Source organism: Canis lupus, chromosome 20 (genome assembly GCF_003254725.2).
Source record: "Canis lupus dingo isolate Sandy chromosome 20, ASM325472v2, whole genome shotgun sequence".
NCBI lineage: Eukaryota > Metazoa > Chordata > Mammalia > Carnivora > Canidae > Canis > Canis lupus.
In genome coordinates this window covers 37,714,163-37,741,886 of record NC_064262.1, presented here as the reverse complement: position 1 = coordinate 37,741,886, position 27,724 = coordinate 37,714,163, and the positions used below count along the sequence as shown (strand labels likewise).

Genomic DNA, 27,724 nt, shown 5'->3' with positions numbered 1-27,724 from the left:
TTCTAGGGCAAAGGGTAGGTAATCATTCACATTTTTAAAAAGCCCATTGTTGGTAAACAATGCCTTTTTGTTATGGAAGGAAGGGATGGGTTCTTCCCAATTAAGCTTAGGCTGCCCAGATTCTGGAAGGATTGCCTAGAGCTCCAGGGCCTCTGCCTCTAAACCTAAAGAACTGTTTCAACCCTTTCTGATAATTCAGCATACCCTGCTTGAGCAGCCCCTCATAGGTCACAGCCGAGCTGCTCTGGGTGCATTGTTTGTATCCCCCACCCCGCCTTCCAAGAAAAATAGCTGTGAGGGGTTTCGCAGCCCTCACTAAAGACAGCTCCACTCCTCCCCACCTCCCACAGGTGGCCCTTCACTACCCCATCCTTACGTTGGAGCTCTGCATCTCCCAGAGCACCCTACCTTGGGCCTGCCCTGGAGAAGTGTCCAGTACTGCAGAGACAAAGACAGGGGTGGAGGGTGGAAGAAGAGAGGCTCCAGAAGGTTCATTGCAGAGCTGGCCCTGGAAGCCCTGAAAAGGGAGCTCTTCTACCCCTCAGTGCCAACTTTGTGAGGCATTAAGGGCTGAATGTTAAGGAAAAGTTCCCAGATGTCAAGGACAAGTGGAAGGGAGGCCAGAGACACCAGGAATCCCTCCCTGAGGAGGCAGCTGCCCCCAATTTGGAGGCAGAGCCTCTGACTTATCTCAGGTTTTGTATAAATTTTAAAAAATCACTGCTTTTTTTTTTCACAGCGTATTTTATTTTAGATTATTTATTTATTCATGAGAGACACAGAGAGGCAGAGACATAGAGGGAGAAGCAGGCTCCTCACAGGGAGCCTGATGGGAGACTTGATCCCAGGACTCCAGGAACATGCCCTGAGCAAAAGGCAGACACTCAACCACTGAGCCACCCAGGCATCCCTTCACAGTGGATTTTAAGGTGGGAGAATGTTTTACAGGTTCTCTTATGGATGCAGTATAATAATTCACAATACTTCAAAGATTGAATACCAAACCGAGTGCATCTTACTGGAGAAAAGACTTAAGACGTCCATATTCACTAATTTTGGTTATATCAATCTTTTTTTTTTAAGGCTTTATTTATTCATGAGAGACACAGAGAGAGGCAGAGACATTGGCAGAGGAAGAAGCAAGCTCCCTGTGGGGAGCCCAATGCGGGACTCAATCCCAAGACCCCGGGATCACAACCTGAGCCAAAGGCAGATGCTCAATCACTGAGCCACCCAGGTGCCCCTGGTTCTACCAATCTTACATTTCTTGCTGGTCCTGAATTCTTGCTATCATTTGTCTTTGTCCAGTCACAATTAAAATGCAATAAAGGATGAGGACTCCTGAAACCACATGAACTGATGGAATAAAAATCTACCGTGCCACAGAAACCCAAGACTGATGCAAAGAATTTTGTAGAAGCTTCTTTGTAGAAGCTGCCTTTCTGCTTTGTACTCCTGCCTTGTGGTATTGATCAGTGCACAAGACTCTCTGAATTTGTGAATGCACAGCAAGCTGTTCTTGATCTCTTGGTGCATCTAGCAAGATGAATGCCAGTGAGAACCAACGTTTTCCAGATGATTTGATATCAAGAGTAGATCAAGATTCTAAGATGCAGGTCCTAATTTCTGAATCCAAATTGCAGCCCGATAAAGTGTGCATATCAACAAACATGGTGCAATAACATAGACCCCCCACATCTTGTGGCTTTTTTCCCCTCTTATATCTTAGTGGGTTTAAACATCCAAGGTTATTTTCCACTTTCAATACGTCCTTTGTAGGTTGTCAGGGTGGCTCTTCCCATCAGTCACTCAGGTCTTAGGTTGGCAAAGAAGCCACCATCTTAAATGTTGTCAGTTACCAAGTCCAAGGGGAAAATGCTCAGGAAGGCCTCACTTGGGCAGTTAACTGTCCTGAAAAGAACTATACCACTTCTACTTGCTCCTCATTGGCCAGAACTAGTCGAATGACCCTTTTCAACCACAAGGGGCCCAGGAAGGGGGGTGGAGAGAACTAGACTTAGGTAGTAAATAGCACTCAAACCACCCTTTGAGGTTGGAGGACAGCAGGGTGAATGTTGATAGAGGAGCAGGTAATAATGTAGGGGGATGGCTGCTGGACTGGCGACATGCACTAATATTAATGACCTTCTCAGGCATCTTAAACCTTAAATGGTTGTGGTCTGTAATCAGCTTCCTCGACAAGCAGGACTGACTTAGAGCAGAGCCAAATCAGAAAGCCCAAGGCTAAGTACTGTTCTCACTAATTTGTACCATTCACTACCCCCAATGACCCCCTCGAGCTGGTGTGCAGGGGTGGGAGGGTGATTTCAGAGTTACAGAGACCAAGTACTATCCCTGTTGAACTCCTATGGTTCAGCGCTGTTAATGGAGATGGGTGCCATTACTGCCACCTTCCCCTGGTCACTGATGACCTAACATTACCCAGGAATGACCTACTTGTTTGCTCTAAATGGGAACATTTAAATTAAAGCTGAAACTGAAGAAAAAAAAAAAAAGCTGAAACTAAGTAAGTTCCGTAAATCCTCCCTCGATAAGGTATGAGTACATTGCCTTCTTTCCTTTGGCTTGCTTAAATGTGGAAGACTTATAATTGACTTAAATGTGTGTGTGTTTTTTTTTTAAGATTTTATTTCTTTATTCATGAGAGACACCGTGAGAGAGAGGCAGAGACACAGGCAGAGGGAGAAGCAGGCTCCTCACAGGGAGCTCGATGTGGGACTTGATCCCAGGACTCTGGGAACATGCCCTGAGCCGAAGGCAGACGCTCAACCACTGAGCCACCCAGGCGTCCACCTCCCTTTTTTCTTTGTTTTTTTTTTTTAAGATTTTATTTATTTATTCATGATAGACAGAGAGAGGCAGAGACACAGGCAGAGGGAGAAGCAGGCTCCATGCAGGGAGCCCAACATGGGACTTGATCCCGGGACTCCAGGACCACGCCCTGGGCCAAAGGCAGGCGCCAAACCGCTGAGCCACCCAGAGATCCCCCCCCCCTTCTTTTTAAAATAAAGCAAGCTCTATACCCAATATGGGGCTTGAACTCACAACCCCATAATCAAAAGATCAAAAACTCTACTGACTGAGCCAGCCAGGCACCTCATAAATGGTCTTTTCAGCAGTTTTTTAAAAACATAAAATAGCACTGCAAAAAGTAACATACGTAAACCTTAATGACATTAGAATACCATTTTTAATGTCTGTTAAGAAGTACTATAATTTATTTGTATAAATACTTGTTTTTAGATTGCTTTATACTAACAACTCTGGGCTGAGTATCTTTATGTCCATTTGAAGGGGATCAGAATATGCCACCCTGAAATATGCCACTTTGGCATAAGGATTATTATGAGTTGAGGGCATTTGAGAACAGATGCAGAAAACAGATTCAGAAAAGATTCCTTGCCCTTCTCCTTCCTATCTAAAAGCAGGACATACATTTCCCATGAGAAAGGATCCCTCCCTGTACCAGGAGGTGGAGAGCCAATGCTAAGATAAATCTGTACAAACAAATCCTTATCTTCCATTAATTTCCCCCATATATTTATTTTCCCACAATTTACTGCCCCAAGAAGTTCGAACTTCTTTTGTCTTGTCACATGTCTCAAATTTATCGCTCTTTGTTAAAAATGGTATATAAGCTCTCAGGCCCAAAGGCTTCGTTGGAGTTTTTACTTCATTTCTGTAAGCACCCCCATATACATGTGAAATAAACTTTTTTCTCCTGTTAATGTCTTCTGTCAGTTCAGTTTGTCCCAGGGCTTCAGCCACTAAACCTAAGAGAATAGAGGAAAAGGGTTTTTTCCTCCTCTACATCTTTTTGTTGTTTAAAGATTTATTTATTTTTAGAAAGAGAGAACATGCGCACCTTACGGGGAGCTCGATCTCACAGCCCATGAGATCATGACCTGAGTGGAATTCAAGAGTGGGATGCTCAACCGACTGAGCCGCCCAGGTATCCCACCCCTACATCATCTTTGTCTATACATCCAATTATTTCCTTGGTCTGGAGTTGCCTGTCACATTTTTGACATTGATACTTATTGCCAAAGTGCAGTTAAAAAGACTATAGACGGGGGATGTCTGGGTGGCTCAGCAGTTGAGTGTCTGCCTTTGGCTCAGGGTGTGATCCCGGAGTCCTAGGATCAAGTCCCACACTGGGATCTTTGCATGACGCCTGCTTCTCCCTCTGCCTGTGTCTCTGCCTCTCTGTCTCTCATGAATTAAAAAAAAAAAAAATACTATAGACAGGGGTGACTGTCGGTTAAGCACCTGACTTCCAATTAAATTATGATCTTAGGGTCCTGGGATGAAGTCGGGAGTTGGGTTCCACATTCAGCTGGGAGTCTGCTTCCTGCCACTCCCTCTGCCCATTCTCTCTCTCTCTCAAATAAATAATCTGTTAAATAAAATAGCTAATATTGTTTAAAAAAAATTGTAGACACATTCATGCCTACCATCAAGGCGTGTGTATGCATTTTCATGAGCCTAATTGTTCCCTTAGATTTAAATTCCACCGCTACATGAGGCTTCTACATTTACTCACTACCACCATCTCTTTTTCTTTTGTGAAGTTCTTTCCAACTTGGGTCTGCAGTACTTTGCAGCTGAGTACTTCACTGTTCTCTTGTTAATTCATTTTAAAAAAGGAAAGAAAGTGTGTATGTGTGTGGGGGGGGATAGAAACCCCAGCTTTTATTAGTGCCTGGTGCTATGCGAGGCAGTAGAGATGCAAATACGAGTTAGACCAAGTCACCATGTTCCAAGAACTCATAGTCCAGTGGGCATCTAAAGTTTGATGTTAAATACATCTTGTGAGTAGCTATGGAGTGGGAAGGGGATTTTAAAAAAATGAGTATAATTGGTCTCCTGCTTACAGTCTGACAGTACAGCACTGGCATAGTAAATGGTGTCTGTTCATGAGTCTCTAGCACTAAATGATGAAAGAGGTCCTCAAATATACATTTCTTCCAGCAGTGTGGGACTGTCATTACAAACGCAGAGTAAATCCCCAACTAAAAGTACCACTTCTTACCCATCCCAGTAGCTATAGCATTTGACCCACATAGAAGGTCAGGAAATGTCTGTTGAATGGTGGAGGAATGAATAAATTCACGATGACTAAAGACTGCTTATTTATAAGCAAGGAAAAAAATTTAAATATTTAAGTATTAAGTATTAAATATTTAAATATAAATATTAAATATTTACAATCTCCCCACCTCTAAAGAGGGCAGATCCTACTAAAGGTGCCTTTGTTTTGATGATGGAGTGGGGAGGTTTGGGAGAGAGTGATAGGGAATAAAAGGTCCTCTATTATAAAGGGGGGTAAAATCCAGGGAAACAGCTAGGAAGGAGATAGGAGTTCATGAGAGCAGAGCGTAATGTAAAGAGATGGGGCAACTGCAAAAGGGAGTGGGCGGGGGCAAATATGTTTTATATTTAGAAAGTCTGCTGTGTGATTTGTGATGTAACTCCCCCCTCTCCCCAAGAAAACATCAGTTATTTAAAAAAAAGTGCACTCTTTGGTCAATACTTGTCTTTTGAAGGTGGGAAGGCATCAAGTCGGGGTCAAGGGTGGACACAGGCTGAGAGCGGAGACAGTAAGGGAGGCCCAGGGCGGTTTGTTATTTATACACAGCTCGTGTGTTCAAGGATCACGGAATAAAACTTTGAGTCCGAGCTGTTACTAGGTTGGCCAAGGGGGAGCGCGGCAAACAAAGAGTTGGATTACAGTGGTGGTGAAGAGCCAGGGTGATTTAATCTGGCTCCAGAGGGGTGGGTTGTGGGCAAGTCGTAATTCTCAACCTGCTTGCTCAGGGCAGTGCCGAGCACCTAACAGGACCAAGGCATCTATTTGCTGACTGCTGGGTTCCTACGGGATAGAGGAGGGTCGGTTACAGCAGTCGGTGAGTCAGACATCGCTGCCCCCATTGCAGAGATGAAGGTAATGAGGCCCGAAGGTAATTCCAAGCCTCCCAGAGGTCAGGGCGGAGCCAAGGGCCCTTCAGGCCCCACTGCAGCGAGCCCCGCAACCCGCTCCACCGCAGCTTGCGCGGGCACCCCCGCCCCGCCCCCGCCCCGCCCCTTCCGGGTCCCGCCCCGCCCACCGGGAGTACTTCCTCTCCGGCAACGGCAGCCGCGGCTCGGAGCTCGGCGGAGCGGGGAGTCCTCGGCTCGAGGGCCCACGGGAGCAGCCCTGGGGCCGGGCAGCGGAGGCGCCAGGTGGCGGCGGGTCCTTAGTTCTCGGGTCACCACCGGACATCACGCGGCAGCCACTTCCCTCGCGAAGGCCTGAGGCTGACGTTACTTCCGGGGCCTGTGCGGGCAGGGGAAGGCCGGAAGTGGCCCCAGTTCCGGCCCCGTGGGCGGGGGGCGGAGTCCAGGAGGGGCCCCTCGGGGTTTCCGCGTTTGGTTCTCTGAGCGCCTGGGAGTTTAGGAGGCTGCCCTGAGCAGGCAGTGCGGCTGCCTAGCAATGATGAGACAGGACGTCCAGTCAAATATGAATTTCAGATAAGCAACACATTTTTTTGGTCTAGGTAGGTGTGTCTCAAAGATTGTATGGAACATATTTATATTAAAGACGTGCCTCGGGGATCCCTGGGTGGCAGCGTTTGGCGCCTGCCTTTGGCCCAGGGCGCGATCTTGGAGACCCGGGATCGAGTCCCACGTCGGGCTCCCGGTGCATGGAGCCTGCTTCTCCCTCTGCCTGTGTCTCTGCCTCTCTCTCTCTCTTTCTATGTCTATCATAAATACAATAAATAAATAAATACATAAATACATAAATCTTAAAAAAAAAAAGACGTGCCTCGTTAATCTGAAATTCAAGTTTAACTGGACGTTCTGTATTTTAACATTTTAAGTGGCTGCCTCAGCCTTGAACCCCCCCCCCCCCATCCTCACCCCTCCATCCTCCCCTCGACCCTGGTATACCGTGGCGAGGTTAGGATCCTCTAGGCCTGTGTCCATCTGGGAAACAGGTACAAAGTTCACCCAGGCTGTCAAGCTGTTGCTACATTCTAAGCCACTTTTGGTTCCCGGCCCAATGGGCCAGTCCCAAGGGCTTCCTGGCAAAAAAGGTGAGGCCATTTTCCGAGTCCCCATGGCAGTGCCCTCTGTTCCCTTTCAGGGCTGGAAGTCAGGCAGCACTGATCTTAAGGGGAAAATGAGAACCATGCTGCCTAAGTGGCTGAGGACTACACGTTGGTAGGTTTTTGAGGGAAGGATGAAATGTTTGGGGTTCAAGTTTTCTGTGTAAACAGTGGGCAGCTTCAGAGAGGCCACAGATGTCAAGGGGAGAGCATTAGTCTTAGTCTTCCTACCTCATTTGGCACCTGAGGCCCGGTGAAAGAAAAGGAGCTCTCTCTGTGGCAGAGCTGGATTTCCAGCCTCCTTCCCGTGCTCTGTCCATGCCTACGCTGCAGTCAGCCGGCAGCAATTATGGTGGGCATTGTTAAAGTAGATGCATTTTTTAGAGATGATCTCTTTGGGGCTTTATTGTCCCTGAGCTCTGGACAGTCTCCTGATCTTCACCCCAAGGCTTCTTTAGCTTTTACCTTGCCTAGTTGGGAAGATGACTGTTTGGCCTCAGCTGTGGGAGCCTGGTCTTTCCTGCTCTAGACGATTGGCTCTCACTCCCATGGGTGGTGTGACCCACAACTTGTATGTCAGAGCAAAAGGCGTGTTCTTGGCAGGGCTGGGCCCTGCCAGCCAAGTAGGTTCTGTCTTGCAGCTTGGGCCCCATGATGCATGGTCTCAATGTGGTGTCGAGGGACTTCTCTAAGGTTCCACCATGAGCCAGTCTTTGCTGCCACTTCTCATTGGAACCTGAACATTTTGCTGGACTGGCCTTCAGTGTTGGGATTCCTCAGGCTGTGTGTCTTGAGGAGTAAGGAGGGTCAAGAGGATGTGCTCTGGGCCTGCCTGTCAGTGCTCCTGTGAGCCTGCTGCCTCCCCACATAGACCTAGCCTTCCAGGCTCCACAGCCCAGATCCACAAGCTAATGAAATAGAGCAGGCTGCAGGTCATCAGGCTCGGGGTCAGTTGATGAGACAGCCAGCCGCCTTTTGGCAACAGAAGTGGTAAAGAGGTAGGGAAAGAGTGCCAAAAAGGGGTGTTGCCTCTGGATGAGGACTCATAAATGCAGGGGGTGGGTAAGGGGTGGGGCAGGAGCCCACTGATAGGCACTGCTCCCTCTGTGAATGATTAACTCTCAGCCAAAGTGGGTGGCCTAGGAGGAGGGCTCAGCTAACAGGACCTTTGGACTTGGGGCAGAGTGTCCAGAGGGCCAGAGTATAATCGAGAAGAGGAGGACATGGTAGGTGGCAGGCTTGGGCTCTGAGAACTGGAGTGAGATCAGGCTGCTGAGGGCCTGGCAGATGGCCCATTGCAGCAGCTGCTGTGGGGTCCAGCTCCAAGCCCCCAAGGAGATGGCTGTATGTGGGGGGTGTCTGTCTCTGGTCTTGCAGCAGCCTCACTAATGCTTTCTTCCTCCTAGGTGGCCATGGGTGCCAGGTGGTGGTGAGAGCAGTGGGGCATGGCTATAGTTCTGCAAGCTCTGCCCTGCTTGGCCCGAGCACCCTTGCGCCCACTCCTCCCGGGGCGCCCAATGGTCCGGCTGGCCAGTGGCATGGCCCTGGCAGAGCAGGCGCAGCACCTGTTTGAGAGCACCGTGGGTGCCGTGCTTCCAGGCCCCATGCTGCACCGGGCACTGTCCTTGGATCCCAGTAGTGGGCTGCTGAAGGTGCGGGACCGGAGCTTTCAGCTGCGGCAAAACCTCTACCTGGTGGGCTTTGGCAAGGCTGTGCTGGGCATGGCAGCTGCAGCTGAAGAGCTACTGGGCCAGCATCTCGTGCAGGGTGTGATCAGCGTGCCCAAGGGGATTCGTGCTGCCATGGAGCGTGCTGGCAAGCAGTAAGAAGGCTTGGGGGGCTGTTTCCCACTGTCCCTGGGAGGGGAAGCTAGGCCCAAACTCAGTGCTGGATCAGGCCTCCCTCCCTCAGCAGCATCCCTTTTCTTCTGGGTCTGAACTGGTTTCAGAATGGGTGAAGCTGTACAGCTGAGAAATCAGGTGGGAGGAGAGGAACCCACCTCATCTCTTGCTGTCTGTTCTCTCTTCAGGGAGATGCTGCTGAAGCCACACAGCCGTGTCCAGGTATTTGAGGGTGCAGAGGACAACCTGCCAGACCGTGATGCACTTCGGGCTGCACTGGCCATCCGGCAGCTGGCTGAAGGTCTCACAGCTGACGATCTACTGCTTGTACTCATCTCAGGTGTGGGTGCCAGATTGGCTCAGGACAGTTTAGGGGGGTGGTGGTGGTGGTGGTTCCAAATATCAGGTCGAGAGAGATGGTTGGTTTGAGCTCCCAGGATTACAGAGCAAGGGAGGCAGTAAGGTACCTGTATGGCTGACCGCTGGGTGGCCCTGGGCAGGTTATCTGGCCTCTCTGGAGCTGCGTGGGTCCTCCTCCCATTGACCATGTTGGGTGACCATGAGAGGGCACATAGGGAGCATGTAACTCAGGGTATGGTGAGGGAAAATGCCCCTGCTGTTGCTGCTGTCTGTGTCAGTGTGACCTGGGGCTGGAACCCAGGTCACCAGCTCCCATGGAGCCCTTCCTTGGTCTCGCTGTCTCTTCATGATCTACCCCCATTCCAAGCTCATAAGGAATAGTTCTTCCAGTGCCTGCTGGGATCTGGGCTACTCAAGGCAGGGCACAGCCTCAGGTGCCTGGGGTGTGGTGACCATACACACGTTCACTGCATGTCCACACGAGGGCACCCTAACCCCACCTTTCCAGCATCCCCTTCCCTGGTGTGCCTGCCCGCTTCCCTAAGTGGGGAGGTTCCTTTGCAGTCTTATCCCTCTTGCCCAACTTCTTCACCCTATCTGCAGGTGGGGGCTCAGCCTTGCTGCCTGCCCCTATCCCACCCGTAACACTGGAGGAAAAGCAGACACTCACCAAGCTGCTGGCAGCCCGAGGAGCCAATATCCAGGAGCTGAACACCATCCGGAAGGCCCTGTCCCAGCTCAAGGGTGGGGGGCTGGCTCAGGCCGCCTACCCTGCCCAGGTATATGGGTCTCTTCTACCCCAGGCAGCCCTGGGCTGGTGGAGCCAGGCCTACAAATGCCAGGGAGATGAAAGCCTGGAACAGCTTGCAGATTGGCAGGGGCCTGGAGTGGGAGGGGCCTCAAGGATGAGGGTGGGGTGTCCAAATGGCCATGTGTTCTGCAAACCCCCTTGAGAGGGGTTAGAAAAGGAGGAGAAAATGCACCTGACAGCATGAGGGTGTGTGGATATGTGGCAGGGGATACGTGGCAGCTTGTCCTCCATGGCTATGGGGTGAGAAGCAGGAGGGACTGAGCCTCTGTGACTCCTCCCCAGGTGGTGAGCCTGATTCTGTCAGACGTGGTGGGGGACCCTGTGGAGGTGATCGCCAGCGGCCCCACTGTGGCCAGCGTCCATAATGTGCAAGATTGCCTGCACATCCTCAATCACTACGGCCTTCGTGCTGCCCTACCACGTTCTGTGAAGACGGTGCTGGCTCGGGCTGACTCTGACCCTCACGGGCCACACACCTGTGGTCATGTGCTCAACGTGATCATTGGCTCCAACACTCTGGCACTGGCTGAGGCCCAGAGGCAAGCTGAGGCACTGGGATACCGGGCAGTGGTGCTGAGTGCCGCCATACAGGGCGATGTGAAAAGTGTGGCCCGGTTCTATGGGTTGCTTGCCCAAGTGGCTGGAGCCCAGCTCACCCTGCCTGGGACTAGAGCCTCTGTGGAGGAGGATGAGCAACTTCGTGAGCTGGCAGCTGAGCTCCAGCTCCCAGACCTGCAGCTGAAGGAGGCTCTGGAGACTGTGGCCGGGGCTAGGGGCCCTGTCTGCTTGCTGGCTGGTGGTGAGCCCACAGTACAATTGCAGGGCTCCGGAAAGGGTGGCCGGAACCAGGAACTGGCTCTACGTGTTGGAGCAGAGCTGGGACAACGGCCGCTGGGGTCTGTAGATGTGCTGTTTTTGAGTGGTGGCACCGATGGGCAGGATGGGCCTACAGAGGCAGCTGGGGCCTGGGTTGTGCCTGAGCTTGCCAGCCAGGCTGCCACTGAGGGCCTGGATGTGGCCACCTTCTTGTCCCACAATGACTCACATACCTTCTTCCGCTGCTTTCGTGGTGGAGCACACCTGCTGCACACAGGGCTCACTGGCACCAATGTCATGGACGTTCACTTCCTATTCCTGCGGCTACGGTGATGGCACAGGTCATGTTTTAGGAGGCACAGAGGTGACCTATGGGGCAGCATCCTGGGGCAGAACAGGGTTGGTCTGCAAGACCTCACTAGGCTTTAGGGCCCCTTCTCTCCTTGGCCTGGTTGTTTGGTTGACCCTCACCTTTCATACCCAGGGCTTCTGCTCTGTGTTCATTCCCCCCAACCAGACTGGCAGATGGGAGTTCTCTTCTCTTCCTACTTTCTGTCATGACAGCAGGTACCCTTGAGGGCTAGGATGAGCACCTTGGCTACTTTGCTATTCCTGGTCTTCTCCCTCTACACGGGGCAGCCCCTCTGCTGAGCTCTTGAGTGTTTTTTCTGTGGGGTGAAGAAGGACTGCAAATAAAAAGAACCACACTCTGGGTTCTCTGTGTGTTTTCCCGCAGAGCGAAGACTCACACAGAGCTGTTGGGAAAGGGAGTGGGGTCAGGCTGTAGCCCCCGCACTAGGACTCTATAGGAGTTCCCCACACCTCTCTCTGCAGGACACGCTCAATACTTGTTTTACAGGAATAGGAGCCTAGGAAGGTTGATCCTGGCTTCTGGCACACTCAGTGTGGGCAAGCAGAGACCCCTGGAAGGACAGGCCAAAGGACTACAGTCTGTGGGGTCTGAAGGGGACAGGCCACTCATCCAACCATGACTCCCCTGTGGCATCCGTGCTGCAGTCTCCGGGTTCTGTATACCTTGCTAGGTGCAAGCTTACTAGCCACTGAGGCTGTCCTCAACTTCTGTATTTGGATAGCCCTTAGGGGATAGATCACACCCTTTGTTTATCCAGGGGCTATTCCCAACCACACAGGATTCTGGACCTTGTTTTCTTGTGTCAGGCCCATTTCCTCAGGCTAAACATCCCAGTTTCTTTATAGCTGCTTCTTTGGGACACAGGGCAGCTCCTGGTGCCAGCCCTGCAGTGGGGGTCTCCAGTGCTGAGATGAGGGGTCAGAATATTGATGGGGTCCAGCAGCCATCTGCCCATCCCCCTGCTACAGTTGGCTAGGAAAGAGGCTTGGGAAAAGAGCAACAGAGGAAAGCTTCCCTTGGCTAGGCTAGGAGCCTGTCCTGGGAGAGGGCAGGGCTGCTGTCCTGTGTCTGGGCCCACTTGCTCAGCATCCAAGCCCTCCGTTGGCCGCCCCCGCCGTACGCCACGGCTCCAATCCCTATATGAGTGAGCAGTAAAATCACATAGGAATAAAAAGCCATAGAGAACAGCGAGGCCTGGGGCTGCTCCTGCTGGCCCCCTCTTCGCTGAGGGTGTGAGGGGCTCTGGCCCAGGGCTGGCACACCCTCCCTCTGGGAAGACACTCCCTCACCTACTTGGGCCCCAGACAGCCCAGCCCGCAGATGGTTCATGACCTGGGGACAGGGTGAGGCAAGTAATGTGAGCCAGGCTCTGGAGGTCAGGGAGGTTTAGGAAAGAGGGGAGTTTGCATCCCTCTGTGATGGAGGGTACCTCTTCCTTTGCTTCTGTGCTGGCATGGAGTTTCCACTGACTGTGGGGTCATAGTCTGGGGGATATTGCCCCTACATGGCAGTATCTGTGCCCTCTTGCTCCTCTGACAGCCTTTAGACATGCCCTGTTCCTGTTTTAATCCTTGCCCTTGGGAGCATGGATATTAGCATTGGGTGTCAAGTTCCAGGCAAGAGCAGGATAAGAGGGCAGGACCTGTAGCAGAGTGCTTGTCTGCCCTGTCCACAGTGTGTGTGTGTGTGTGTGTGTGTGTTGGTATGTGAACACACAGATGTGGGTGGCCAGGGGTAGAGGGTGTGCTGTTGCTCGTGGACTACGCTGCTTACATACCTGTTGAGGGCTTTGGGTGTCAGTGGGGTCTCATTGGAGGGTTCCCCTGTACCCTTTTGGCCCTTGTGCTGTGCCTCTGTGGGGGCTAGGAGGCCAGGGACTGGATTGCACCTAACCCATTAGATTTGCTCATTTGGTATCTCCAAGATAAGAATATTTGGTGTCAATCTAAATGAAAATATGATATAAACACTGCATGGTGTTCAATAGGACTTATTATTTGCTCCATAAATTTCAATTATGGGTCATAATAATCGCTCCATCCTGTGGCTCTTGGTTTCTGTCTCTCTTGGCTCAGATTACCGTCACCCTCGTGCCCACCTAATTTCCATTCCCTGAAGCTCTCCCTGGCCCACCTGGAGGCTTTTGCCACGAAGGGTGCCCAGCAACCCCCCACCCCCTCAATTGCTGCCACCTTTTGCAGGCCCTTCCATTTTCTGTACTTGGTGTGAACTAAAAAGAGCTGGCCAGGGGGCCTGGACAGCACATAGGTATCAGCTAATCCAAGTCTCTTTGTTTTATAGCTGGAGAAACAGAGAGAGAAGGTGGCTTGTCTGGGGCACTTCAGCAACTCTGCCACCAAACCAGGAGAGCCTGGTCGGGACCTGTTTGCCCACCCTCTGTGGCTCAGAGGCCCTGGGGCCCAGAGAGGGCTCAGCCAGAGTCAGGGATCCACTCTTGCCTCCCTGCTTGTCCCTCAAGTGCTTGGAGATGGTGACGTGACCACGCTTGGCCTCTGTGGGAGCCATAAAACAGATTTGTCAGTCCCTTTTTGGTTTAGATTTCACAGTTGCATTGTGTGTATGATTAGGTAGAAAACCACATGTGGTTGGGTGATGGATGGGCTTCTATACAGATTTTCTATGCAGATCCGTTTATGTGTGCATGGGAATGTGTGTAGGTATGTGTGTGTCCCACCCAACCCACAGCTACTTCCTGAGCAGGCATCTGAGCCATGCTTGCTCTGCCCCCCGGGTGAGGACATACAGTTTGGTGTGGTCAGCCATTCGAGATACAGTGAAGCAAGGAGGCCATAAGGCTGGCAGAGGCCAATTGGTGAAGGGCTTTGTGTGCCTGGCTGAGGGGGGTCAGACTTCACATGGGCAGCAGTGGCAAGCCTCCTGGGATTTTGGCAAGGGGTGGTGTGGGGAGGCTATTTCAGGACTAGGATGCTGAGGCCCGCTTTGCAGAGATGGGGGATGCCAGGAGGGAGTGCCAGGAGGTGGAGGAGGTGAGAGTGCCGCAGGTGAGAGAGAGGTGTATCACCAGGCTGGGGAACCCCTCCCAGCTCCCCTCTCACCTCAGGCAGCCCTCCAGATGTCCACTTTGGAACCAAGGCTAGAAGCCGTGGTTCAGACACCCCTCTCAATGCCTTCAGGATCTTGAGGATCTGGGGACGGGTGGAGCAGCTGGGCAACTGGTGGATGCTTTGATGAGCATAGGTACACCTGCCCTTATGTAGGCTCTCACGGGATGGCCCGTTAAAAGCCTTAGAAGGAGCCCTGCAGTGGGAGTTGGGTCCTAGATCCTGGCCTTGCCACCTTCCTTTCAGAACAGCTCCTGTTCTTGCTTTTCTCTTCTGTCTAATGGGGACAACATCCTGTCCTGCTTGCCTCTCTGGGGAGGTGTCAGCAGTAGATGGATCTGGGCAGGAAAGTTTTGTGGAAGTGGGGGTGCTCAGGGAGGGAGGCAGGGAAGACAGAGGTGCTGGCCTTTTCCAAGGAGAGACTTGGCGAGCTCTCTACTCAGGGAAGCCCCCTTCTTCCAGGCAGGGCCTGGGTTAGAGCCAGTAAGGCCTTGATGCCCACTGACTGAGGCCCTCTGACCAGCACTCGCGAAGGGTGGTCTTTGAATTTTAAATGGCTGCTAGTGTGTGCAGTGCCCTGAGAAGTTACAGAACCAATGTGGGGAGGGGGTGTCAGCTAGAGCTAGAGTAAGCTAACCCAGCCTGAGAGGGAGCCCCCTTCGTGTCTCAGAGAAAAATGCACAGGGTGGCCTGATCCCTCTGGATCTGGATCATGGGTGAGGGACATGATGAGGCCCAGAGTGGGGTGGGGGAGAACTGGCTTGACTGTGGGCTAGGAATCCCTAGCAGAGTGAGAGAATTTGGGGGTGTGCTAGGGGAGGATGGGGTTGTGTAGGGGTGGGCGTGGGATATTGACACACCACTCAGGGTGTAGCCAATGGCCTAGGCAGGCTGCTGCATGAGAGTGGGGTGTGCTGTGCTGAGCTGAGTCCAGGCCAGGAGGGGTGGCCTTTTCCCCTGAGACAGGGATGTCTGGTGGTCAGCTGCTCCCGGGTAATCACTAGGGCCAGTCCTGAGGCTTTCCTCTCACACTTCCCCTGGCTGGGCTGCCCTTGGGCTCATAGGGACTGGATGGGTTGGGCTGTGGCAAACCACCTGGGCCTTTGAGACCTGATGCCCATAGCTCTGATTCCATCTCTCTGTACATGTTGGTCCATCTGGGGTTATTGCCTGCTCAGTTGAGGAGGCTGTATTAGGGAAGAGGGTGAGGAGAGTTGGGCCCCAGAAACAAGTGCCCCAACTGACCCGTCCTAGGGGACAAATGCCCCTGGCAGCTCTGCCTTATGGGTCACTACCCACCATGATCTTGTACATGGAGGGCTTCCTGGGAGTTCAAGGAGCTATATAGGATCTGGCCCTGCCCTGGCCAGATAGCCAGAAGCTGTGCCCCCAAGATGCATCCCACTGGGGAGCTCCCTCCTGGTCTCTGCATACTCCCAACCTTTCCTGTCCCTCCTCTGGCAGTCAGCAGAGCCACCCTGCTTGCCTCTCTAGAGAAATGTGAGCAGCGCATGGTCCCCAAGCAGCCCAGCCTCTCCATCCCCGCCTCCAGCTGAGAAGGGGGCGGGGTCCCAGCACTGGCTTTGCCCATTCCATCTACTCCCATCCAGCCTGCCCAGCTTCAGGGTCTCTGGGTCTCCTGGGAGCCTTGGGTCATCTCTAATAACTGCACTTATAGTCTCATGCAGGAGCTAGGGCTCTGTCTCCACCTGTTCTTTCCAACCCCCTCTGCCCCCCTCCCCACTTTCTTCCCTGTCCAGCTCAGGAGGCTGACCACAAGAGCATCTGGGCTCTGGCCTGAATCCCTACTGTCCACTACTGTGGGTAAAGCTGTCCTGGGGATCCTATTTTGTGGGAGCTGGTCAAGGATCCCTAGTGGAGGGAGACGGCCCCTCCCCACATGTGGCTCTGTGGATCTGCTGGTCAGGAGCTTGGGGTGAAAACAGCCAGCCTGTGGCAGGGAGCAGATCTCTCCTCTGCCCACTGCCCCCCCCCCCCCCCCCACCGCCACCTGGGTAGTGGAAGCAGCCCAGCACATCCCTGACCAGCAACCAAAACCCCGGCAGGGACAGGCACCTTAGGGGTCACAGCCTTGTGGACAGCGCCACTGCTGCCACCCAGCAACCTTGCAGCCACAGCCCTGCCAGAGGCAGGGTTCAGAGCCCTGGACTCCAGGACCAGGCACACACACCTGAAGGTGTGGCTATTCCGGGCAGCCCAGCCCCCGCCCACCCAGTCAGGCCCCCCTGAGGGTCCCCCTCAGCCCAAGGCCACCCTTAGAAGCCAACCCCAGGGTAGGGACGCCAGGGTAGGGACGGAGCCTGCCGGCTCCCAAGCAGCTCTACTCCCTGGCGCCCCGGCAGCCAAGTGGCCGCCCCTCTGCCCTGGGCTCCTGCTGACCGCCGGGGCATCGGGCTCTCTGACTGCTGTGCCCGCTGCCCCGGGCCGGGAGGCGCCGCGCCGGACTGTCCACCGTCCCCACCTGCCCGCCCCCCAGGGCTCCGGCTGCCGCGCCGGCGTCCCGGCTCCCCGCTCACCTCGGTGGCGCTGTCTCCGCACCAGAGGCACTGCAGTGTGGGAACTGTCCCGAGGAGCCAGTTCTCCGCTGAAACAAAGAGGTGGGGGAGAGAGAGGGGGGCAGCGGGAGAGGGAGAGGGTGAGTGAGCGGGAAGGAGCGGAGGCTGGAGGGGAAGAGGGAAGGGAGAGGGCGAGGGAGGAGATGGGAGGGAGGGGATCGCGGGGAGATCACGCCTGACTCCCCGGACTGAGGGCCGGGGCGCCGAGGGGAGAGGAAGTGGGGAGGGGACAGAGGGGAGGATTGTTCGAGGGACGGCACCGCACGGCGCGGGGCGTGGGCCGGAGAGGGAGCGGGGTGACAGGCAGGGCTGCCGGCGGCCGCGGGCAGGGGGCCCCACCCGTCCTCTGCCCTCTGCCTGCTGGGGCACCTGGGTGGCCAAAGGCCACCGAGGGGAAGGGGAGGGAGAGGCGGGCGCCGGGTGAGGGCTAACAGGCTGGGAGGAGGGGGAGTTGCCGGGACAAAGGCGGGAGCAGAACAAAGGTGTCCGAATGGAGGAGTCGGCCCCTGCTGACCTCTGGGTGCCGCAGTCCCCAGCGTCCTGGACAGAGTCTCCCGAAGGGAGGGCAGGTCCACTCTGAGGCGGTCCAGGCTCCGAAGTGGCAGCTTGAGGTCAAGGGGAGAGGGGGTGGGTTGTGAGAGTGGGCAGGGCCCCTTCCTCCGAGAGAGGTCGAGCATGCTGGCCGCAGGGGCTGACCACACATCAGGATGCCAGTGTCACTGTCTCTTTGGGGGAGGGGATGGTTGACAGGGTCTGAAGCTTGGCCTGAAAGCTGGGTGGGGCAGGTCCCCTTTTAGGCAAAAGCATTTGGGGTCCCAGGGGAGGAGGGGAGGGATAGGGATGAGGGAGTGGGGAGCTGGGGACAGGGCGGACATGAGGTGGGAAAGGGGCTGCAGAGGGTGAGTGTCCAGAGCCCAGAACATCAGCCCTCAACAGCCCGTGGGCAGCAGATGCCTCCCTCTCCACACCCCGCAGTTCTGGGGCTGCCACTTCCCTCCTGCGTCTAAGTGCCTAAGCGATGCTGGGACAGGCAAGGGCACCAGGAAAGTCAGTTTGGGCTGCTCAGGGACAAGTCTGCGTTAGTGCTGTTAGTGCTGCAGGGGGCAACTGAGGCAGGGTGGCCTTGACCACAGTCCTACCATCCCTCTCTGGCCCTGGGCATAGTGTCTCCTCTCAGGCCCAGGGGGTACAGAATGTCCTCCTAAGCCTTCTGACCAAAGGACTTTTCCCTTGTCCCACTGGAGACTGCTCATAGAAATTCCAGCACACCTACATTCCCTGGAGGACAGAAGGGAAGGGAGCCAAGGGCTGGCCTGAATGGGGAGAGGGGAAGACACTCCGCCCTCAGTCCCACCCTCCACAGAAAGGGTAAGAGCTAGATGCCCCTTAGACTCTGCGTTGCCCCACTCCCTACCACCTCCTCCGGGAAGCTCTCCGGGCCCCAATGAGCAGGGCCACATCAACCCAGCTGCCACTGATCTAACTACATCTTCCAGCAGCCTGGAACCCCAAGAAAGGAAAGAATCTACTTCCCTCCTTTCTTTCCTCCCTCCCTCCCTTCTATCCTTTCTTCCCTTCTTCCACTTTTTATTTAGAAATAATTTCAAACTTACAGAAAAGTCAAAATAAGAATAATCTAAGATACTTATATACCCTTTAGTCTTATTCAATTATTACTATTTTGCTTCACTTGCTCTATGTATTTGCTGTGTGTGTGTGTGAGAGAGAGAGAGAGAGAGAGAAAATCATATATAATTTTTTTCCTGAGCTATTTGAGAGTAAGTTGCAGGCATGTGGCTGTATGCTTCTGTTTCCGTCTCCTGGAGCTAGCTAGCCTAAGGGAGCCCAGACCACGTTGTGTGGGATGAATGAAGGTCTGGAACAGGCAAGGAATGAGTGGACATCATCTACTAGGAGCTCGAGGCCTGGGAACTGGAGGCCCTTGGCTCAGGCCACCTGAGAGTTGGGCTGCAGGGCTGGATGCCACTCATCTTCTGCTCCTCCAGCCTGAGAGTCAGGGAGCCTTTGCCCACTGGAGTAAGTCTGTGGTGTTTGCTGGGAGTAGAGCTGCAGCCTATGGAGCTGGCAGCAGGCAGGCAGGGTGGAGCTGAAAGAGCAGAGATGCCCACACTGTGGCAGCTGGGCACACTCAGGAAATGGGGTACTGCCTGCCTGGCCCCGAGTGGGCTTGGGAAACTCAGCTGCTGGAGGCCCCAGCCCCAGCGCCAAGGCCTTGAATTCTTGCCTTTGGACCGTCACCACAACCCATGAGAGGGCAGGGATGGGGCCCCACTTGATAGCTGGTCCATGCTGACGGGCTGAAAGAGGGCAGGATGGGGGCTCTGGTCATACTGGGGCTTATGTGATGGTCCCTGACACAGGGCTGGCATTCCTTCTGTCCCCCCAGTGCTCTCAAATGGTTGGAGTCCCATCTGGAGGCTGTCCTTCAGATGACTTCTCTCTTATTCCTCCTAACCCTCATCCGAAGGTTATGGTTAAGTATGGCATTGAAAAGTCACACGGTAAGGGGTGCCTGGCTGGCTCAGTTGGTGGAACATGCGACTCTTGATCTTGGGGTCATGAGTTCTAGTCCATAGAGCTTACTTAAAAAACAAACAAACAAACAAACAAAAAAACAACTAAAACGTCCTGTATCAAATGAGTCATAATAGTAAACTTAAATGTTTGGGGAACAAAATCGCATGGTGAAAGATGATCTGAGTTCTGAAGCTCTGCTTTCTTTTCCTTGTAGTTGAATTCCTCTTCCTCCAGGAAGCCCTCTAGACTTCCTCAGATCTTCCTACCTCACATGGCTTCTGGGAAATGCCAGCTCTGTTTATTCCTTTGCTGGTTCACATTGTGCTATGTTAGGGCTTACAGCTTTGCTCTGCCATCAGCCTTTCTCCCTCCTGCTGCCCTAGGCCAGTCATATGACTGATGTCCCATAGATTGATGCCAGTGGCTTGGTTAGTCCTGCTAGGACATTCTCTCTGATGCCCCTGTGCCCCCCAAGAGTCCACAGGCTCTGGGGGTGCTGAAGTGGTGGTGGGGATTAGGCAGGGGGACCCACCCAAGAGAAGAAAGGGTCTTGTTCAATACCACTGGTCTGTCAGGGCAAAGGCAGGCCTCCAGCTTGCGTCTCTGACCACCATTCAGCACCTTGTGAGCCTGTCCAGGGTGGAGGCTGAGAGTTCTCTCCAAACCCCATTTCAGTGATGGATCTGAGGGAGGAACGCATCCCTGCATCTGTTACCCCAAGCTCCCCCATGTGAGAGCCCAGGGTACACAGGCCTCCTCTTCCCCTGCCCATCCCCCAAAGTGATTTCTGCCAATTAGCACATACAGTATTTACTTAATTAGGGTAATGACATAATTAGTGTAAGTTGGGCTCCATCGCATGGCTTCAACATGCAATTATGAGCCGTCAGCGGGAGGCGACATTGTGGAAACGCTCATTCCATTTTGGTTCCAGCATGGAGGCCGGAGCAGCTGCCTATGCTTGGGAGGGAGGCAGGCAGCAGCCGCCCTGTGGGTAGGCTTCCCTTCTTCCACTTTTTATTTAGAAATAATTTCAAACTTACAGAAAAGTTGTCAAAGTAAGAATAATCTAAGATACTTATATACCCTTTAGTTATATTCAATTATTACTATTTTGCTTCACTTGCTCTGTGTATTTGCTGGTAACTGCAGGCAGCCATGGACAGCATAGGACAGGGGAGTCAGCAGGGGCAGAAAGGCAGTTTCCAGGGCAGAGGGAGTCCCTGACACCCCCCACCCCCATCCCTTATGGATGCTGCTACCCCCACAACCCCAGGGCACAGCAGGGCCCTTGGCTTGGCTGGGGTGACTGAGATTGGAGCCCTGAGGACTACAGGCCCCTTTGCCCCAAGTTGTCTGCCTGAGATGCCACTGTTAGTGGGATCTGTCCTATCTACAGGGCTTTGTGGCTCATGAGAGCCACCTTCTCTTACCCACTGGCCTGGTGGTGGTTCACAGCGGCCCTGTAAGGCCACAGACTGGAAGGACTATTGTTATTCTCATTGGACTAGTAGGGAAACAGGCTCAGAGCAAACATATATCATGGCAGTGCTGACCCTAAGAGGCAGCCCAATGTGGCTGGAGACTTCTCGAGCCCAGGCAGGTCACCCTCAGTCTCAGGGAGGTCTCCTGCCAGGTAGGCTCCTTTCCTGGGAGGGGCAGGGGATCACTGAGGCAGGCAGTCTCTAGACCCCGGCCTCCCCTCCCTTCCACAAGATTGGGAGGCAGGGCCCTGACCCTCCCAAGACCATCTGTAGCTTTCCTGGATGGTGGGAACCGGGAAGTGAGAGAAGATGGGAAGCAGGGCCACTGTTGTGCCAATGGGGAAAATGAGGCTCTGGGACCTCCAAGAGCTGCTGTGAGAACCGAAATCAGGCCTCTGCAAACCTCCTCCCTGCCTGGCTGAGTCACCTGGGCTATCCTCTTCCTCAGGCCTGTTTCCCTGTATGAAAGAAGAGAGTCTATGATCCACAGTCAGACATCCTGGGACTGTCCAGAGCCGCTGGAGGGGTGGCACCTACCCTGACATCTATTTAACCTCCCTCTAAATTATATCATCACAGCTGCCCCACCCCTTTATGTCCCACCTGTGCCCTGCCAGGCAGTCAGGGCCCCTGGGGTGACAGTTCCAACTGGCAGTTCTGTTTCAGGCTGGGCCCCCTGCCCTCTGGAACTGGGGAATCCCTGTCTCCTATCTGGGAGGCCTGGGCCCTGGGGCCATCTTAGACTCTCCCACTCAATGGTGCCCCATCCTATAGACGATCCCTTCGGATGTGTAGATTCTGTTGTTATCTGAGCTTCTCCACAGCTACTGTGGTCAGGGTGAGGCCGGCGTGCTTACTAATTGCTGACCGTGGCCTAAGCACCTTGGGCCTGGTTACTGGGGCAGGGATGGGAAGTGATGGGCAGGCAGAGGTGAGGGTAAATATCTCCAGGGGCTCCTGACCTCAGAGTACAGGCGGATCTAGGTGTAAGGAGTGCCATCCAAAGGGGAAGCAAGATAAGTGCCAGAAAGATCCAAGATTAGGGGCCACACCGAGTAGAGAGGTCTGAACTTCTCCCTCACTGGTGGAAAAGCAGCACCTGCTGCGCCTGGGGGAGGCAAGGCTCTCAGTCCCTGAGGACGAGGACGGACTTCAGGTGGTACCAGTGTAAGCAGAGGCTGGGAGGCCAGAGGAGGATGTGGGAATGCCATCCCCAGGCATGAGGTATTTGGGTGGGCTCTGGGGACCTTGAGGAAGGGGCTGGGGGCCCTGGCTGTTTGTGGGAGGCTCAAGGCACTCCCTCAACATCCATTCAACAAAAAGTCCCTTTCATGTGTTAGGCATATGGTGTTCTAGGTTGGGCATCCAGTAGGGACCAAGACAGATGCAATCCCTGCCCTCATGGAGACTATCCTCTAGTTGCAAGAGACAGGAAAACAAGAACAGTATCATGCAGGTGTGATGCAGAAGAGCCTAATAGTGAGGTGCCAAGACTGGGGGACATGTCAGGCTTTGGGTTCATAGGAGGCTGCAGTGATATTTATGCCAAGATCTGAGGGATCCAGAAACTGGGAGAAGAGCATTCCAGGCAGAAGGAGCAACACGCGCAAGGCCCTGAGGCACTGAAGGACAGCTCATGTGACTGGGGCAAGGAAAAGAGGAGAAAGGAGATGAAATGGAGGATGAGACCAGGGAGACAGGCAGGCACCTACTGGTGAGGTTGAGGCCCATGGACTTTATTCTGTATGTGACAGGAAGTCATTAAAGGGTTTTAGACTGGGGAGTGATTTTTAAAATTGACTGTGGTGGTGGTATGGAGGGGAAAGACCACGGCAGAGCTGTCCAGATGAGAGAGGATGGCGGCTAAGACTAGGGTGCTTGCTGGGAACACTGGGCAACAGCATCTGGGATGTGGTTTGGAGCAGGACCAACAGGACTCCTGAGTGTTGGGTATGGGGTGTAAGGGAGGGTTGTCAGGGCAGCTTCCCAGTTCCTGGCTTGGGCACATGAGCCAATGGTGTGGCCATTTTCAGAAGAGGGGAATACTAAGAAGACCTGGCTGGTGGCCAGGAGCTCCAGGGCTGGGGACACCAAGGAAATGGTTGTCAGGTTTAAGTTTGGAGTTCCAGAGACAGTGCTGCTGCAGAGAGAGGGGGAGCTCATTCATTTTTAGCAGAGACACAAGACCTAAGGTCCCCCTTCAGCTCCAGGAGCCCAGAGGTTCAAATGAACCAATCATCTGGAGGCCCCTAGAAGGGTCAAAGCAGAGGCCAGTTGGGAAGGACCCTACTCTCAATGCCTCCCCCATATCTGCCCGGTGAGTCAAGACCACCTCACCCCACCCCGAAGCTGGACAAATAAGCTGATTCCACAAACTTGGCTTTCCTGAGCCAAGGCCCAAATGGGCTAAAGGTGTTGCCATGGAAACCCTGGAGGCCAGCTGTCCAGGTAATCCTCTGCCCACCCTAACCAGGCCTGGTGCGGGAGAGGCTATAGCCTACTTTCACAGGACCCCACCATGGCTTAAAATGCTCCTTTGAGTGTCTGGGACTACTCCCTACCACCATGAGTGGGCTGTGTGTCCTCAGGTAAGCCCCTGACCTCTCTGGGCATCAGCCTCCCCATTGGAGGCATTTGGAGGAGTAATTCCCTTCAGCCCCTGCTGAGGCAGGGAAGACAGTCCGATGGGGCAGTGAGGAGGGATGCTGTCCCCACAGCTGTGGCCTGCAGCCTGGCCTCACTCCCACGCCCAGCATCTCAGTTCCGCCGTGGGGCCCGCTCCTGGCAGACGGGCATCACTCCCGGGTATCCCTTCTGCAGGGCGAGGAAGTGGCCGCCGCCGCCAAAGCCATCCTCCGGGTCCCTCGCTCCTCCATGCCAAGCACATTAGGAGATAATTAAGTAAAAATAGGCCTTCCGACCAGTGTAGCTCATTAAGGCCTAATTAAGTTAATTAGTTCCAGGTGTGGATGGCGAGGCTCAAGTGAGGCGGCGGCTGTTTGCTGTAATTGCATTTTCGAAGCGGCAGTGGTGGCAGTGATGGTGGCAGCAAAGGCGATGGCTTCCTCTGAGGCCTGGAAGCCCGCCAGGGAGTTGGGAGGCTGTCACTGAGCAGGGTGGTGTGAAGCCAAGCAGACCTGGACCACCCACAGAGAGCAGTCGATGGAGGTTCAAGGTCAGCCAGGCCAGGGAAACCTGCACACTATCAAACTTGCCAACTCTCCTCCCGCAGGGGTGCTTGGGGCTGGAGGAGTGCGGGTGGGGGATGCGCAAAGTCACCAACAGGCATCCTCCCCTCTGGTCGAGGGGTGTGCTGTGGCTTGTCCTTTGGATTCCCTCATGCCCCACGGTGGTCCCCAGGAAGATCGTCAAATGGCTTCGCTGAAGGGGAATGTGTGAGTCAGAGGAATCCACCTAAATCACCCTCTCCGTTTGGCTTGAACCCCTAACTCCTGTTCCTTTGTCCTGCAGGTGTGTGGCTCTTAGACATGCCCTCTTTTTTATGGTTCAGGGCAGGAGTGGGGCCACACAAGTCTGGGCCCCTGCAGAGGATCTGCAAGGCTTCCTTGGCCTTCTGACCAGATGTCTCCCCAAATCCACATCCTGCCACAGCTTCAGGACGGTCCTCCCAGCTGTGGTCACATCCCGTTCACTCATCCATTGGCTGTGGCTCCCTAGGCCTCTCCTCTGTGCTGGCCAACTGGGACACAAAGCTGGCTGAGGCAGGTTGGACTGTGTCCCATGGCACTTTTGGTCTGTCTGAGAAGGCAGATCTCCTGATGGCCCTGGCCACACAGTATTGTCATGGCTGGTGGAGCACAGGGGTGCTCATCCCAGACCTGGGAGGAAAGCTGTCTGAGCAGCAAAGAATGTGATCCAGGTGAGGAGGGGGTCAGGCACCTGTGTGTGCCAGAAATGAAAAGGGGCTCCTTCTGCTCAGAGGGAGTGCAGAGAATGAGGGGCCAGATCTGGGAGGGTCCAGGGGGGCCGGGGAAGGGTCTAAGCAGGGCTGCTGGGTAGGAAAGAAACTGGTAACTGCTGGCTGGTGGCCGGGGGAGGCCAGAGAAGAGTAACTGGATTTGGGGGATGTGTAGGGGTAAAAGGGTGGGACTTGGGGCAGTGGTTGGCTGTCAGGGGAAAGTAGAGCCTGATGCCCCCAGGGGAGGGGCTTTGGAAGTGGAGTTGGGTTCTGAGACCCCACAGAGCTGGGACTAGGGTGAGACGAGTTAAGTGCCTAGGATGCATAATTGGGGGCATTCACTCCCAGCCTTGTGTCCCCATCTGTGCCCTGTCCCTGGTCCTCTGAAATTTCTTACTAACAAAATGGAAGCCACCCCTAGTGATGGGGCAAAGGGGATAATTCTGAACAGAGAGTCCCCCTCTGTCCTTTAATCCCTACTTAGGAAGTGCTGCCTTCTCCGGCTGGGTGGGGCTGGGAATGACACCTTAGGGTCTGACATGCTCTGGACATTATTCCATTTCCATTCTGATGCCCAGTGACAGGTACTCCACCCGGCTTCTTCCTGCATGCCTCTCCTGGCTGACAGCTCCCTGCCACCTAGGCACCCTTGGCTCTAGCCATTATAAAAAATGTTTTACCATGGCACATGAGTGGCTTAGTCAGTCAAGCATCCAACTCTGGATCTCAGCTCAGGTCTTGATCTCAGGGTTGTGAGTTTGAGCCCCACAATGGGCTCCACACAGGGCATGGAGCCTACTTAAAAAAAAAAATGTTTTACCTCGAGCTCAAAAACCCTGAGCCTTGCAGTGTCTTCTATCTAGCAGCGCCCTCAGCTCTGCCTCTGACTCTTTCTTATCCCTCTGGTGGGTCTACTGATCCCCTTCCCCAAGGCAGCTTAACCTCTCTGAGCCTTAGTATCCCCACCTGTAAAAAGGGAAGCAATCCTAGTCACCACCTTCTAGGGCTGGTGTGAGGATTGATGACATGATGTGAGTAATCCCCAGGACATGTGCTAATTCCTCAATAATGGACACTCGCTCTGAATAACCATGAGTGACTATACAGGTGGACACTGTCTTCCTCCTTGCACGGGCTGCCCAGAGATGTCACCTCTGGCTAGGCCCCTGAACTCACCTATTGGCCTCAGGTAGCAAGCTCTGCTGTGTCCCTCTCACATCCAGCCCAGTCACAGAGCTAGTCCCAGAGGAAGATGTTCACGGGGAAGAGGAAGTAATATTTTCCCAAGATGGCCAAGTGGTGCTGAGATATGCGCCTGCCCTACTGGTTTGAATTGGTTCTCTGATCATCATTCACTCCAGCTGCAGGAGCAGCCTTGACCGACCCCCTCCTCTCCCATCCCCTTCTCCTGAGGTCTCTCATTCAGGGGAACCAGTGGTGGCTGAGAAGGAGGGATGCAGGCCTTCCTTGACTAAGGTATCTGCCAACAGGTGTCTCTGGGGCACATCGCTAGGCCTTGTCATATGTGTGGTGCTGTCCTGGTGGAGGGGGTCTTTCCTGGGACGGAGATACCAGCAGAGCCCTGGATCCCGTGGAGGGTGGCAGCAGTTCCTACAGAAGCTTGCTCCACATAGGCACAGTTGTGCGGATCATCTTCAGGGCACCCAGCCTCGTCCCATGAGACTGCAGTGTGCTGAGCCTGGGGAGGAATCCCTGACCCCCTCAGGAATCAGAAAAGCCAGCCCAGGAAGGAAGGACAAGTGATGCTAAAGCCATCCTGTGACCCTCCTTCTGTGCTGTCCTGTTCCAGGAATGGTGTTCACAGCTGGCCCCTGCCCCAGGGCTCTCTGCTTCAGCTCAGGGGGCAGTTCCCTGTTGAAAATCACTTTTGTCTTAAGGGGACTCCTTGAGATTTAAGACTGCAGTGATCATGCTTACCGACTCCTGGTGACCCAGGACCTCTGGATTCCTGTCTGAGGAGGAACCAAGGCTGTGAGGGCCCAGAGCAGTAAGGAAGGGTGGATGCAGGGGGTGCCAGGGGTGAGGCTGGGGGCGCAGAAGGTTGTGGGGCATTTGTGGGGCCATCGAGGAGCTGCAGAGTAGGTCTTGTTCGTTCTTACCCAGGTTATAGGAGGGAGGGTCCCCTGTTACTGTAGACCCCTCCTTGTTTTTATAGACTGGGGCTCCAAGAGGAGAAGGGGCTTCCCCAAAGTCATGTAGCAGGTGGGACCTGGGCCAGCAGAGCCTATTTGCATCCCGCCAAATCCTGGTGGCCAGGCTCCTCCCTATGGGGTGTGTCAGAGGAGGGACTACCTAACCTCCTGAGGCTCTGCTTTGCTTGATTTGGGGGCCTGCTTGAGGTCCTGGGTCCCCCAGGAGGTTTCCTTTACTGTGGCCTGATCCAGGCCAAGGCCCAGCTCTGCTCTGTGCCTCAGTTTCCCCAGTCGTACAAGGGAGTTAACAAACCCTCTCAGGTTTGGCCTATACTCTTGCTTGCCCTCACAATACACTAGCGGGGGCAGGTGGTCTGTAGCTCCAAGCACAGCTGGGAAAATGAGGTGCAGGGAGGGGACAGGGGCACCTGGGGCTCAGGTCACCCCCAGGCCTGTAGACCCAGCTCTGAGGGTATGGTCAGCAACATACCACAGGGCTGGTGGCCAGAAAAGCCCAGGCTTTCAGGTCTCCAGTGTTCTTTAACCTGCCCTCCAGCCCCCTCTGCCTCGGGTTCACAACTCCACCCCTGCTGAGTGCATCCCCCTCCACCCCCTGCTAATTATGGCTGGTCACAAAAGCTGGACCGTGACCAGACAAAGG

The 27,724-nt window shown here is 54.1% G+C and overlaps 1 long non-coding RNA gene across 1 annotated transcript; it reads right to left on the bottom strand.

Annotated features, from left to right (window-relative positions):
- Positions 1 to 8,511: 8,511 nt before the first annotated feature.
- LOC125753121 (uncharacterized) lies at positions 8,512 to 27,643 on the bottom strand. Its single transcript, XR_007404172.1, has 4 exons — positions 27,554 to 27,643; positions 17,484 to 17,574; positions 16,931 to 16,998; positions 8,512 to 11,623 (listed from the first exon to the last, which is right to left on the bottom strand). It is a non-coding gene; the product is annotated as an uncharacterized LOC125753121 (long non-coding RNA).
- Between the last annotated feature and the right edge of the window lie 81 nt (positions 27,644 to 27,724).